The sequence below is a fragment of the Oryctolagus cuniculus genome, chromosome 19, assembly GCF_051225735.1.
Source record: "Oryctolagus cuniculus isolate XC-2025 breed Fujian yellow rabbit chromosome 19, ASM5122573v1, whole genome shotgun sequence".
NCBI lineage: Eukaryota > Metazoa > Chordata > Mammalia > Lagomorpha > Leporidae > Oryctolagus > Oryctolagus cuniculus.
This window is the reverse complement of record NC_142885.1, coordinates 21,117,381-21,131,491: the sequence shown is the minus strand read 5'-3', so window position 1 is coordinate 21,131,491 and position 14,111 is coordinate 21,117,381. Positions and strand designations below refer to the sequence as shown.

At 43.1% G+C, this 14,111-nt stretch overlaps 1 long non-coding RNA gene across 1 annotated transcript; it reads left to right on the top strand.

The window, feature by feature from the left end:
• Nucleotides 1–9,612: 9,612 nt before the first annotated feature.
• Nucleotides 9,613–13,469, top strand: LOC149120403 (uncharacterized). Its single transcript, XR_016225594.1, has 2 exons — nt 9,613–10,115; nt 12,865–13,469. It is a non-coding gene; the product is annotated as an uncharacterized LOC149120403 (long non-coding RNA).
• The last annotated feature ends 642 nt before the right edge of the window (nt 13,470–14,111 follow it).

The window sequence follows — 14,111 nt, the reverse complement described above, 5'->3', positions numbered from 1 at the left end:
ATGGTAAATGAGAAGTGGGGAGAAACAATACCAGGGTTCATGGTAAAAGGAAGAGTCCCGCCTTAATATGTTGACCATGCAGGTATACTAAGGACTTGTCCTCCTTTTTGCCAATGACCCAGCAGGCTGGTTCACCACACTGATGAAGTAATACCTGATTCAGTGCCCACAGGTCACAATTATCTAGGCTATGAGCCCAGTAAACAGGTGAGTGTCACCCACAGAGGTGCCTGTGGGGTGCATGAACTACTGTGCCAAGGGACCTACTATGGAGACTATCTGGGGGGATGAGCCACATCAGTGCTGAGGAGTGTCTGAAGCAACACATGAAGTTTATCTGAAATGAGACAACTTGGGATCCCCCTTCAACACAGCATCTAATAGTGACCACTTTGATGTGGATGGCCAGATGTGCTATCAGCTTGTGGAAAGTGGATGAAGAGGTGTCAGGCAGAACAGCACCTGATGGCACACCTTTAGCTTCATAGTTCTGAGTGACAAGCACAGCAGGAAGCTGCTGCTGTGAACACTCCATTGCGTGGATGTACTTGGGTATTTTCTAGAGTGTTGCGGGTCTGCACAGCTTAACTTCAGGTGCTATGACCATCAGGGCCAGGAGAGTTGGTTTGGACTATTGTAGGACTCCTCTTAAAATAACAGAGGGGTGAGCATTGGGGTACAGCATGTAAGATGGCTCTTTCGAGACCCACATCCTATATTAGAGTGTGTAGGTTTGAGTCCCACTCCACTTCCAATCCAGCTTCCTACTAAAGTGCACCCTAGGAGGCAGCATATAATAGCTCAGATACTTGAGTCTGTGCCATCCACACTGAGTTCTGGGATTTTCACTTCATAAAACCTGATGTTTTCACATCACATCCTGGCTGAATTCCAGCTATTGTGAATATCTGGAGAGAACAATGGATGAGAGATCGCTGTGCCTTTAATGTGAATAAAATTAATTTTCAAAATTTAAATAAACCCCCTGCATCCATGTGGTCAGACTGGGACTATTCCAGTTGGGCCCCTTCCCTGTGGGGATGGCAGCTGCATAGACTAATTGAAAAAATGCCTGAATACCTCAGTGGCCTCCTTTTCTCAGTTGTGCATCATTGTTTGACATACGAAGTTCATGATGGAGTGTTATTTTCCAGATCACCAACACACATTGCAGCAAAGGAACACCTTATGTTCATCCACTCTGCATGGAGGACCCCATCAGCTCTGCTTCCCAGATGATACGAGTCTCTCATGTGGGTTACAGGGACCCACATACTTCAGCCATCACTCCCTCCAAAAGTGCATATTAGCATAAAGCTGGAATTGAGAGTTGTGACTGCAACCTAGGCATGTCAATATAGGATGTGGACATACTAAGCAGGGTTGTAACACATGCCAAATGTCAATCCCTCAGTGAATTTTTGAAATGCCTCTGTATATCCAAGGCTTTCAGAGAAAGGAGACAGAGCCTTCTGGGCCCTGCCCCTTTATTACATAGTTTCTGCTTCTCCCCAACATTGCACACTGCTTCATGTGTCTCTCTCTGTGCATGCTCACTTCTGAGGTCTCTTCATGCAGACAGGGAAGAGCAGCAGAGCACAGAAGAGTGGGTCTGGGAGACAAGGCAGATTAGGGAAAAACTGGACTGTGACAGTTTCTGCCTGGATCCTGCCACTTAGTGTTTAGTGACCACATCTGAAGCAGAGGAAAATTGTTCATCTACATGCCAAAAACTGAAATATAATATCTTTATATTACCCCAGGCATGAAAGTCAAATCAAAATGAATTGAAGGCTTACATAAAAGGTCTGAGAATATAAAACCCCTTACAAATGGAAGCAAATTCATTTATATTAGTCTCAACAATGATTGTTTAGATATGACACTAAACACATAGGTGACAAAAGCAAAGACTGAAAAAAATCTAAGAAATATTCTGCATGTGATAGGAAAAACAGAACAGATGAAGTAAGAAATGAAGAAAACATTGGACAACCTGAGTTTGAACACAAACAACTCAAAAACAAATATTGTAATAAAAATTGCACAAAGGATTGATCAGTTTTCCATTGAATATATACAAGTAGCCAACAGGTAACTTAAAAGGGATTCAGAAACAGCTAATGAAGACTACAATGCTAATTAAGACCACAGTGATTATCATCTCATATGTGTTAAAACAATTATCCAAAAGTAAAAAGATAACATTGGCCCAGGGTGAAAAAAAGGAATATAAAAATTGTTGCTGAGAAAGTAAATTGGTACATCCAATACAGAAAACATTATGTAGGTCTTCAATCAAAATTAAACATAGAACATATGACAAAGCAATCTCACAACTGCGTGTATATCCAAAGGAAACCAAATCAGTATCTCAAATAGATACCTTTATCTCCACATTACTGGCAGCATTATCTACAAGAACAAGATATGGAGACAACCCCACTGTCAACATATGAATAAAGAAAATGTGATAAACACACATACACAGGAATCACAGACAACCTTAATAAGGAAATTCTTCCATTTTGTCAGGATGTGGATCCAAAAATATGAATGTGGACATTAGGCTATTTGAAATAAGGCACAGAAAAATAAATGCCACACAATATCACTCATATGTGTAATCTAAGAAAGTCGCACTTAATCACAGAATAGAATGGTGGTTGTCATGGGCTGAGAGTGAAGGACATGGGAAAATGTTAGCTGAACACACATTTGCAGCTATGAGATAAATTAACAAAATTAACACCTCAAGACCTTAATATTCAACACAGTAAATAGTTGATTATGATATCACATACTCACAACTTGCTAATATCTTACATATTCTTTAATAACATAGGGATGTAATGTGATGGATATATTAGATTGTCTTAATCATTTCATAATGTATATGTACAAGAGGATTCCAGAAAGTTTATGAAAAAATGTAATCAAAAGATAATGTGAATTGTCCATAACTTTTTAATGTCCCTCACATAGCAAAACATCAGTTTTCATACCTTGATGATACACAAATTGTGTCAGTCATACTCTGACAATCTTGAAGAAAATTAAAACAAGCAAAACTAAACAGGCTCCTATATTAAAATATAAATCCAAAATAACTTAGTAAACTAGACATATCTACAGGATTTGGAAGACTTTCATGCAAGAGAAATCATTTTTAAAACACACATAAATTTGAGTGGTCAAAATTTCTATTTTGAAAGTGCAAATAGAGATGGCACCCTGTACAGAGAAAGTGCAAGTGCTAAGACGTTGCCCAAGTACCAAATTACAGGGTCTTTCTGCTTCTCTAAAACCTGGGTGAAAACCCCAAGCCAAATAAAACTTCTGTCTCTACCTTACTCAGTCTATGTTACTGTGATATTGGAAACATATGAAGGAGTGAGACATCCTAGAAACAGCTGTGTAAAGAGGTCAATGCCCTGGAAAATACCCTGCAGGTCACATATTGAGAAAACTCGGGGGAACCAGGTCCCTGTGTGGAGGGAAGGAGGAACCTACAGCGCCTGTCCTGCATGAACCGCATACACAGAGCCCACATTCTCCCTAGAGACCGCCCAGTCCCCACTGCACAATCAGGGGAGACGTGCAGCTACTGCCACAAAGCTGGCCTGCTATGACTCCGGGCTGAGAAGTCTCACCCAAGCAGGGAAGGGGCAGGACCTCGGGGGTGCTGGGTGCCGGTAAAACCCCCAACCCACGGGTCTGAGGGGACCGAGGGGAAGCCCTGTGCCAGCGCCAATATGGAGCCCACAGATGCCGGAGGCCTGTGTCCTCCTGGCCTTCGGCTCCGTTTTCCCCTCTCCGTACAACCAGGTCCACACACTCACCATGTCCGGGTTGTCAGCTTCCTAGGTGCCCAGCGTTCCCGGTGAGTGAAGGTCGAGAGCTGCAGAGGTCGACCTTGCTTGGGAGCCTCCTGGCGGCGGAGCTGTCTCCCAGGAGTTCACTCTGCAGGCAAAACTCTGAGAAGATTGTGACGTCCAGGCCCCGCGTGCTGATGCACTGTGGACGTCACCTTGCCTGATTGGACAGTTTGCCAGCCTTGAGTGCACGGAACGTCACAAAGCACGGAGCCAATCAGCGTCCCCCATAGCAAGGACCCCTAACTTCAAGTTGTCCTGGATGGGAACAGCGAGAGACAGACCTGGGTTCAGGTCTGAAATGGCCGCCCCTGGGCTCCGCCTCCCCGCGGCTGGAGGGCTCTCACCTCCGAGCTCCTGCTACCCACTGGCCTCGCCCTGGGTCCCCGTCCTTCTCCCTGCGGATGCTGCCTGCAGCTGGCGGTAACCTGTTTCAGTGAGTTACAGTTCTGTTTATCCGCTTCCGGCGCTTTCGTTTTCCTTGTGTTTCTGCTCATTCTGTTGGGTCGTTTGTATTACTTATTGATTTGAATAACACTTAGATGTAACATAATTTACTCTTTTTTTTTCTTTTCTTCTGTTTTCTACTCTGCCTATTGATCTTTTATATTTTCTAGTTATTTCTTGCTGGCACTTGGTAATCTAATGGATTTTTAAACATCGATCTTTCCCACAACATTAAATTCATTTATCAGTTTATTTGTTTTTAGATTTTATGGATTCTCCCTAAATAAATATCTCCAATATATTGGCAATTTATTGTTAAGAAATTGATCTTTACATCTTATTTTATTTCTTTTTGCTCTCTCCCTCGCCCCCAACTACTCCTCCAATAAGAAGTTGGCACTAGTGGAGACTTCTGGTCTAGGTTTACTTCCAGGGTAAAAGCTCTCAATGATTCTGTATTAATCATGGTTTTTGTTGTAGGATCCTTTTAAAAATTTTGATCTGAATAAGAAAGACATTGCTCTTTTTTACTATACTGCAAGCAGTTTTTAAAAATTACATGCTGATTTTTAAATGTTTTTGAACATTAAATGGTCATGTGATTTTCTCCTTGAATTTGTCACCTACCTGGAAAATTTACATGACTTGTTAAGAAATGTTAACCACCTCTTGTATTTTTTATTATATGTGACTTGTTATTCATTATATTTTCATATGCGATTTCATTTATTATAAAAATACTAAGGATTTATACATCTGTATATGAAAGAGAGTTTATACTTAATTTATATTGAAAGTTCTAGTCAACCTTGCATCATTATCAATGTAATGCTGGCTTTCTAATGAAATCTGAAAGTATGCTTTGCTTATTTATACTTTGATACATCTGAAAAATATAGGTGTTTTTTATTTCTTAAATGTTTGAAATATTTTGTGTTTCTATAACTGAAGTTTTGTTTCTCTAACTGTTTTATTGGCTGGTGGCCTTCAAATTGGGATTCAACTTCCTTGTTTTAATTTGGAGTTTTCCTATTTTATACTTCTTATATTGGATTTTAGGAATTTATATTTGTGTTTGGGAATTTGATTTTCAAAGTATAGTGGATTTTTATCTCTAGTCAAGTTTTTACCCCAAGAGGTTTTTTTTGTTTGTTTGTTTGTTTTTGGTTTTGGTTTTTTTTTTTTTTTTTTTTTTTGACATGCAGAGTTAGGTGGTGAGAGAGACAGAGAGAAAGGTCTTCCTTCCATTGGTTGACCCCCCAAATGGCCGCTATGGCCAGAGATACACCGTTCCAAAGCCAGGAGCCAGGTGCTTCCTCTTGGTCTCCCATATGGGTGCAGGACCCAAGGACTTGGGCCATCCTCCCCTGCCTTCCTGGGCTACAGCAGAAAGCTGGACTGGAAGAGGAGCAACCGGGACAGAATCTGGTGCCCCAACTGGGGCTAGAACTCTGGGTACTGGTGCTGCAGGCAGAGGATTAGCCTAGTGGGCTGCGACACCGGCCTTACCCCTAAGAGTTTTACAATATTTTTTTCTACTCTTGACAAAGTTCTTTTCTCTGTAAACAATTGTTTTAATACATGAAAATGGACACTAGTGTTACTTTTCCCTGTGTTTCCTCAATTACTTTTACTCATAGTTTATTAACTTTGTTAAAATTAAAAAGTATATCCTGGGCTGATGCTATGAAATAGTGGGTAAAGCCACCACCTGCAGTGCTGGCATCCCATATGGGCCCCAGTTCAAGTCCCAGGTGCTCCCCTTCATATCTAGCTCTTTGCTATGGCCTGGGAAAGCAGTAGAAGATGGCCCAAGTCCTTGGGCCCCTGCATCCATGTGAGAGACCTAGAAGAAGCTCTTGAATTCAGATAAGGGCAGCTCTTGCTGTTGCAGCCATCTGGAGAGTGAACCAGTAGATGGAAGACCTTTTTCTCTCTCTGCCTCTGCCTCTCTGTAACTCTGCCTTTCAAATATATAAATAAATCTTAAAAAATATTTCCAGAAATGAATGAAAAATCTGTCCCAGTTGCTCCTCTTCCAGTCCAGCTCTCTGCTGTGGCCCAGAAAGGCAGTGGAGGGCGGCCCAAGTGCTTGGGCCCTGCACCTGCATGGGAGACCGGGAGGAAGCACCAGGCTCCTGATTTCGAATCGGCTCAGCTTCCCGGCCATGGGGGCCATTTGGGGGTTGAACCAATGGAAGAAAAGAACTTTCTCTCTGTCTCTCCCTCTCATTATCTAACTCTGCCTGTCAAAAAAATAAATAAATCTGGCCGGCGCCGCGGCTCACTAGGCTAATCCTCCGCCTAGCGGCGCCGGCACACCGGGTTCTAGTCCCGGTCGGGGCGCCGGATTCTGTCCCGGTTGCCCTTCTTCCAGGCCAGCCCTCTGCTGTGGCCAGGGAGTGCAGTGGAGGATGGCCCAGGTGCTTGGGCCCTGCACCCCATGGGAGACCAGGAAAAGCACCTGGCTCCTGGCTCCTGCCATCAGATCAGCGCGGTGCGCCGGCCGCAGCGCGCCGGCCGCGGCGGCCATTGGAGGGTGAACCAACGGCAAAGGAAGACCTTTCTCTCTGTCTGTCTCTCTCACTGTCCACTCTGCCTGTCAAAAATAAAAAAATAAATAAATAAATCTATGAGTGTGTGTGTGTGTATATATATATACACATATATATGCATATATTATTATATTATATATATATTATATAGTTATATAACAGTTATATAGTTACATAACATATATAATAAACATAATTATATAATTTATAACATAATTATATATTAGAATATATCACATTAGACTATATATTATATATCTTAAATATAATATAATATATAATATAATAATAACTATATGTAATATATATAAAATTATCAGCAAACTCAGTAAGAAGTTTAATTTATTTAAAAATTGAATAAATACAAATTAAAGTATGTGTTTTTCATCAGATTCAAAACAATTATTGCAACTGTTGACATTTTGACATATATGAGGCAATGGCCATTGAATAGAATGTGAATTTGCAAAAGAAATCGGTGATGTGTACCAAAAGTCTTAGCAATACAGATTATGTTTATTATATACTCTTGTCCCAAATAAGCACTTCCTAAAAAAATCTTTCTATGGAAAAAATAGGTTTCAGAAGTGTCTATGGAAACTTTTTCTTAGGGAAACTTGAGGATAGAAAAGTAAATATCTAACAGTACAGCATTCATTAAATAGTATATGATAAATCCATATGAAGAAACACACTGTTTAGCTATAAAATATATTTACATTATTAAGCAAAAAAAAGAAAACCCTTGCAGAGCAGGATGTATGATATATATATATCCACTATTTTTCTAAAACATGCTTATTTATTTTTTAAATATTGATTTATTTATTTGAAAGAGTTACACAGAGAGAGCAGAGGCAGAGAGAAAGAGAGAGAGAGAGAGAGAGAGGTCTTCCACCCACTGGTTCACTCCCCCAATTGGCCGCAATGGCCGGAGCTGCGCCAATCCCAAGCCAGGAGCCAGGAGCTTCCCCTGGGTCTCCCACACGGGTGCAGCACTTGGGCCATCTTCCACTGCTTTCCCAGGCCATAGGAGAGAGCTGGGTCGGAAGTGCAGCAGCCAGGTCTTGAACTGGTGGCATTTGGGATGCCAGCATTTCAGGCCAGGGCGTTAACCTGCTGCACCACAGCACCAGCCCCAAAAACATGTTTATACAGATATATTTCCTCAAGCCTTGTGTTATGTGAGCGAAGCCATCTGTTTGACTCACATAAGCGTACCTTAAAAAGATTGTGGAAGTGGAATTAAAAGTTAAATTTATTTTGGTTCAAAACATGTTGAAATTTATATATACATGGGTTATTTAAAAAGTTCATGGAAAACATGTATTATGAGAAATACATATTTCAAATGTTATGCACCAACATAAACTTATCTTCTCCTATTTCCCAGGAAATTTTGAAATCCATCAGAAAAACATGGTGTTCCTGGGAAATATCTGGCCATTATTTAATATACTGTAGAGATGCTAAATCTGCCTGAAGTTACTAAGAAAGAATATGGTCGTGATTAGACACTTTTTCATTTAACCTCTCTGCGTTGTAACCGATCTTCACATTTAAAGAAACTATTTCCAGGTGTTGTGCAATCTGTGATACCGAAATCAGAGCAGAGAGTGTCTTCTTGACGCGGTGGCTCACCAGCCAGAGCCCTAGGGCCAGTTGAAGGGGCTGCCCGCCAGCAGCGAGTCCCGGGTGAGCGTCTCGGTGGGCGTCTTGCCCACCAGGCGCAGGAAGTAGAGCTGCGCAATGAGGGGCGCCTGGAGCGCGCTCAAGGCCAGGTGCGCTGGGGCTGGGACGGGTACTGGGCGCGCAATACTCCATGAGAGCCACCTGCGCTGCTCCTGCAGCCTCTCAGCGCCTGCGGAGGCCGAGAGAGCCATGACTTTGAGGCACCGGACTCCACCGAGTCCCCCTGCAGGCGGCCCAGCTCATCCACCTGCTCCTGGTCCAGGAAGGCCACGCGCGCTCGGCCGGCGATGGCGCCCTGTGCAGGCAGGGGCAGCGCTAAGAGCAGCCGCGCCACCAGCGTTCTCACCTGGTCCATGCCCAGTGCGCGCCGCCGCCGCCCGCACCTGCCGCGTCCGCAGCTGCACCGGGAACAAGCCTCTGTCCACCGCTGCGCCAGCGCCCAGCCAGGAGGGCTGCCAGAGGAGGCGGCCAGCGCCGCCGGGCAGCGATTGCGGGATATGGCCGCGCTGCAGCGCTGCGGGGCGGCAGGAGGGAGAGAGAGAAGGGCAGGGAGAAGACAGGCAGAGCTAGGCTCTCTCAGAGTCCCCACCCCACCCCAGCTCCGGGAGAGCCCGGGTGGGGAGGGGGCCTGGGGTCTTCCCCAGGTGGGACTGGGAGCTGGAGCCTCGCCCTCAGCAAGCAGGTGAGGTGGGAGGAGGGAAACCGAGGCAGGGAGGGCTGGCTGCCAGGCAGGGCAAATTAAGGAGCCTTAATGAGCCCGCCCACCTGGCCTGATCCAATCCATGAGCTCCAGCCCTAGGCCGGCCTCACACAGGGCACATTACCAGCCCTGGAGGGGACTCGGGGCTGGAGGTGGGGCTGAGTCCTGCGAGGGTGGGAGTCAGCTGTGCAGTAGGAGTGGCCAAATGGGCCCCAAAAGTGTTGCGCTGGTTATAAGCCCCGCCTGCACCACTCCCCCCATCCTACCCCAGGGCCTTTGCACCTGCTCACCCCCCCCTTCTTCAAACCCCCACCCCAACTCTTCCACCTCCAGCCCAGGCTAGGGCATAGGCTTCAAATCCCACCCACAACTCCCTCTTTAACACCAACCCCCGAATTAACAAATCTGCTTTAGAGCAGTATTGGCCATGAAGGAAAAGCTACCCTGGTGGCAACTGAAGCCATGGGCTATTTATTGAGGGCCAACTGTATGCAGGGACCCTGGGGCACAACAGTGCACAAGACAAAGAGAGTCCCTGGAGAAGTCATTGGGTTCCAAAGCAAAGTAAGGGGTTGTGAGCTGTGATGGTGGGAAGCCGCGCATGGGGTGGGGGGTGCAGCACGTGGCTGTAGTCGCGCCAACCTGAGGGCCGGGCCAGCGGGATTTCAGATCAGCCACGTGAGAAGAGGGGCACAGGTGAACCCCCCAAGCTGAAGGGAGTGGCTTTTCCAAGGGGCTCTGTGCGGACTTTATCAGCTTCCCTCACAGACCCAGTGAGGGGGGAGGACTTCAAAAGCGTGAGAGACTGGAGTCAGACCCTGGGAGGAACCGGCAGACAGAAAGCAGGTATGGGGTGTGCATTTATCCTGAGGCTGGAACCCCCTCTACCCCTACCCCGAGACCACCGCCCTCCCTCCCCATGTGGAGCCTGGAGAAACTGCAGGGCATTGGCGTTTAGGGCCACGCTGCTTGGACTGTGTCTGCCCTGGGCCAGGCCAGGGCTCCTGGGGAGAGAACGAGAGTGGGGTCCCCATGGGCTCAGGCTGCCCAGCTCCTGCCTTAAGCAAACAGAGGCAGGGGTGGGAGCAACGGAAACCAAATAAATGTGTGTATGTGCGTGTGTGTCCATGTATGTGTGTGTGTCTGTGTGTGTCTGTGTATTTCTTCAGGACGCAGTGGCCAGGCCTGGGCAGGGGGACCGGGCCCTGGCCACAGCTGTAATTGGATTCCTGTGCCAGTACATGGTGCAATGGCCCTGGTCTTGTGGTTAGCAGGTGCCAACCCCAGGCCCCACCGGCCGACTGCAGGGAGAATGGGGGCCGCTCACCCTCCTTCCGCAGGCAGCGGGGCTGGGGTGCCATTCACCCACCTACCGCACGCCCCCACCAGGCTGCAGCGGGGCTGAGGGCCACTCACCCTCCTTCTGCACAACCCCCCGGAAGCACTTCTTGAGCCGGCAGGACTGGCACTGGTCACGCTGATGTTGGCCCATCTGACAGTCCCAATTGGACCTGCAGGTGTAGCAGTGTTAGGAGCTGATTGTCTAATGAATATACAGGTGTGTGTTTTTAAAGCCTGATAATTTTAGACATAACTTTCTCCACGTTTTATATTCCTATATTTTAGTTTTCATGTATCCATTTGAAAGGCAGAGAGTAATTCTAGTGTGTGTATGGCAGGAACCCAATTCCTTGAGCCCTCCTGTGCTGCCTCCCGGCGTCTGCATTAGCAGGAAGTTGAACACAGAAATGGAAACAACACTCAGACACCCTCATTCCATTGTAGCAAGGTTGTCTCAAGGGGATTCTTAACCACTTGGCCAAATGCTCCCTCCTGCTTACTACTTTTTAAACACCACTCTCTTACATTACATAGGCCCAGGATCACAAAAATTACCAATTCCAATGTTGGCAAAGCCAATGAAAATGGAGCTCTCACAAAGAAAATGAAAGCCAAGCAAATTATTTAATTAGAAGTATTAGCTTGAATAAAATAATAGTTTGAGTTTCATGTTTCATCAGGTTAGATAAGTGATGGATTTTCAATATCAATATACACTGAACATAAAAAAGATGTAAAAATATTTTCAACCATCAATATTACACATTTGCAAAAGCAGTGGATGCTTGAATAGTTCTACAAAAATGTGTTCTAAAATCATGTGATTAGTCTTTAAATAAAGGAAATGAATGTTTATCTCAATGAACCATTTCCAAAAGGGCAGAAATACAAAATAAAGCCCCTAACAGGAACTGGATATGACAATAATTATCTTTGAAAATTCATTTTGTTTTAAGAACTGTTTCTGAAAACTGTATTTTTAAAAAAGTAAACAATATTTTAATGGGGAATTACTAACCATGATATAATAAAATATTTTCTGGAATTCTTGATCACAGTTTGAAGCCAGATTTAATTTAAAAAGTTACTAAAGGTGGGAAATAAGGCATACAAGAAAAACTATTTTTAATTTTTAAATGTATCTATATCTAAGCATATCAAATGTCAAAATGAGATTATTGAGAAAACACATGTAAATAGAGAATTATTAGATTTATTTCAAAAATTCTTATTGAATTTTTATAGGCTCTCAAAACTTGATGTAGCAATCTATTTTTTCTGGGACCACGTTTGTTCCTTTGTCCAGGCCTGTTAGCATTATTTGGCAAAGGGTGAACATTGAGGTACACGTGAGAGAATTATTACTCAATTTTCCTGGCCAGTTTTAGGTAAGAAATCAGGAAACAACCACAACCACCACAACAAACACCACTTTCTCAAGAGCATTTGCAGATCAGTTCTGCAGACTTCAAACGTTTTCAGGTTTGGAATGTTTAGACTACCGCTCTCATGCTAAATTCTCTGTGGCTTTCTTTTTATTTCTGAATTGCTTTTTACAAACAGAATGCAGCATAAGGGACTGATAGCAAAATACACTGTTCCCCAGATGGTTCAAATAACTATGCCAGTTGTTTGTATTTATATTGCAAACATCATATTTTCACCTAAGTATCACTTACCTCAAATGTTAACTGAATAGTTTTATAGAATTGTTTTTTAAGATTTATTTTCTTTGAGAGGCAGAGTTATTCTACAAAAAGAAATAGATATCTTCAATACAAGCATAATTTTAATTCCTTCAAGTGATTGATAGAAAGGCATATTTTGTACCTTTAATTTGAACAGGCTCTCCCCAAAATTAAATTAGATATATTGTTTACCAGTGTGATAAAATGTATCTCACAGAGAAAATATGATACAAAAATATAATTTACTTTATTTCTTGAATACTCATATATGTCTTGCTAGACTAAGTTAGAATAGAATCAATATATTTTTGTCAATCTAATTCTGAAATAAAATCAAATAATGAGTAATTTTGAAATGTTTATGAATTATTTTTCAGTTTATTTCTATGGAGGAAGGAGGAATGATGGTAATGTTTCCAAATTCTTCTGGTTAAATGTGGAACAGTTAAAAAATAACATGATATAGTTGTAAGTAGGTCTTAGGCATCTAATGCATGTACAACCATACATGACACGAAATGTATTAAGTTAATACACTCATTGACTTTTTTTTTTTTTTTTGACAGGCAGAGTGGACAGTGAGAGAGAGACAGAGAGAAAGGTCTTCCTTTTGCCGTTGGTTCACCCCCACAATGGCCAGGATCCAGGTGCTTCTCCTGGTCTCCTAGGCAGGTGCAGGGCCCAAGCACTTGGGCCATCCTCCACTGCCTTCCCGGGCCATAGCAGAGAGGTGGACAGGAAGAGGAACAACCGGGACAGAACCAGCACTCCGACTGGGACTAGAACCCCATGTGCCGGCACCACAGGTGGAGGATTAGCCTATTGAGCCGTGGCGCCAGCCTATAATCATTGTCTTCTGATACCTGTGGTGTCCATTCCAATGAAGATTCTGATTTGCTAGCTCAAGGACTCTGGTTGGTGTGACTTTAAAACAACTATTGGATTGATTCACATATGTTAAACATAAATTTTAAAATATATGACTACTTTACTTATTTGTCGTGGCAGTTATTGTTATCTTTTCTCTTTGCTTTGTAAAACACACAAAAACATTAATTTGCCATATTCTTCAAATTAAGAAAATGGTTTACTGTATGATGATGTTTAGATTCTCTTCGATCACCCAAAGATTGCTTTTTTTTCTTGCCATAATAAATCTACAAATGAAAAACTGATTCATTAATGATCTTGATCTGAATTAGCACAGAGCACTTGAGTCTGGGGCACTCTTAGATATGAATATTAAAATCTATAGAAATTAAGGAAATCACAATGGGGTACCAAAATTATTTATAAAGGATCATTTATTAAACATTTTTCACAAAATACAAAGATGGTTGCTCTGCAAGAATACATCACATATTAAAAAATAATGTGTTTTTACTGAATTTAATTTGAAGACATTCAGAATTGTTTTGTCTATCCCCTTGGGGAGCCCATTTGGCTTTGCTCCTTGTCTGACACCATTTCTAAGAAGGAAGAAACATTTTCTTGTTAATTAAGTCATATTCATAACAGCTTTAATTTTATAGAAATAAAATCAGACAGTGTCTGCCACAACAAAGCTCTTTCCACAAAGTAACTGATTTGCCTATGATCCTATTTTTTTTTCAAGCTACAAGATAGGACGAATCAAGGAGGAGCTAGGTAAGTTGTATAAAAACGTATTAGCAGCAGTTGATAGTAAATGCAACATAATGTTTGTTTTGTCTGTGGTACAAGAATATGTCATATCAGACTCTATCTACTGTATGTTTCTCTACTTGTACACAAGTAAGCACATATGGATTGTCTCAGAATGACACATGCATAA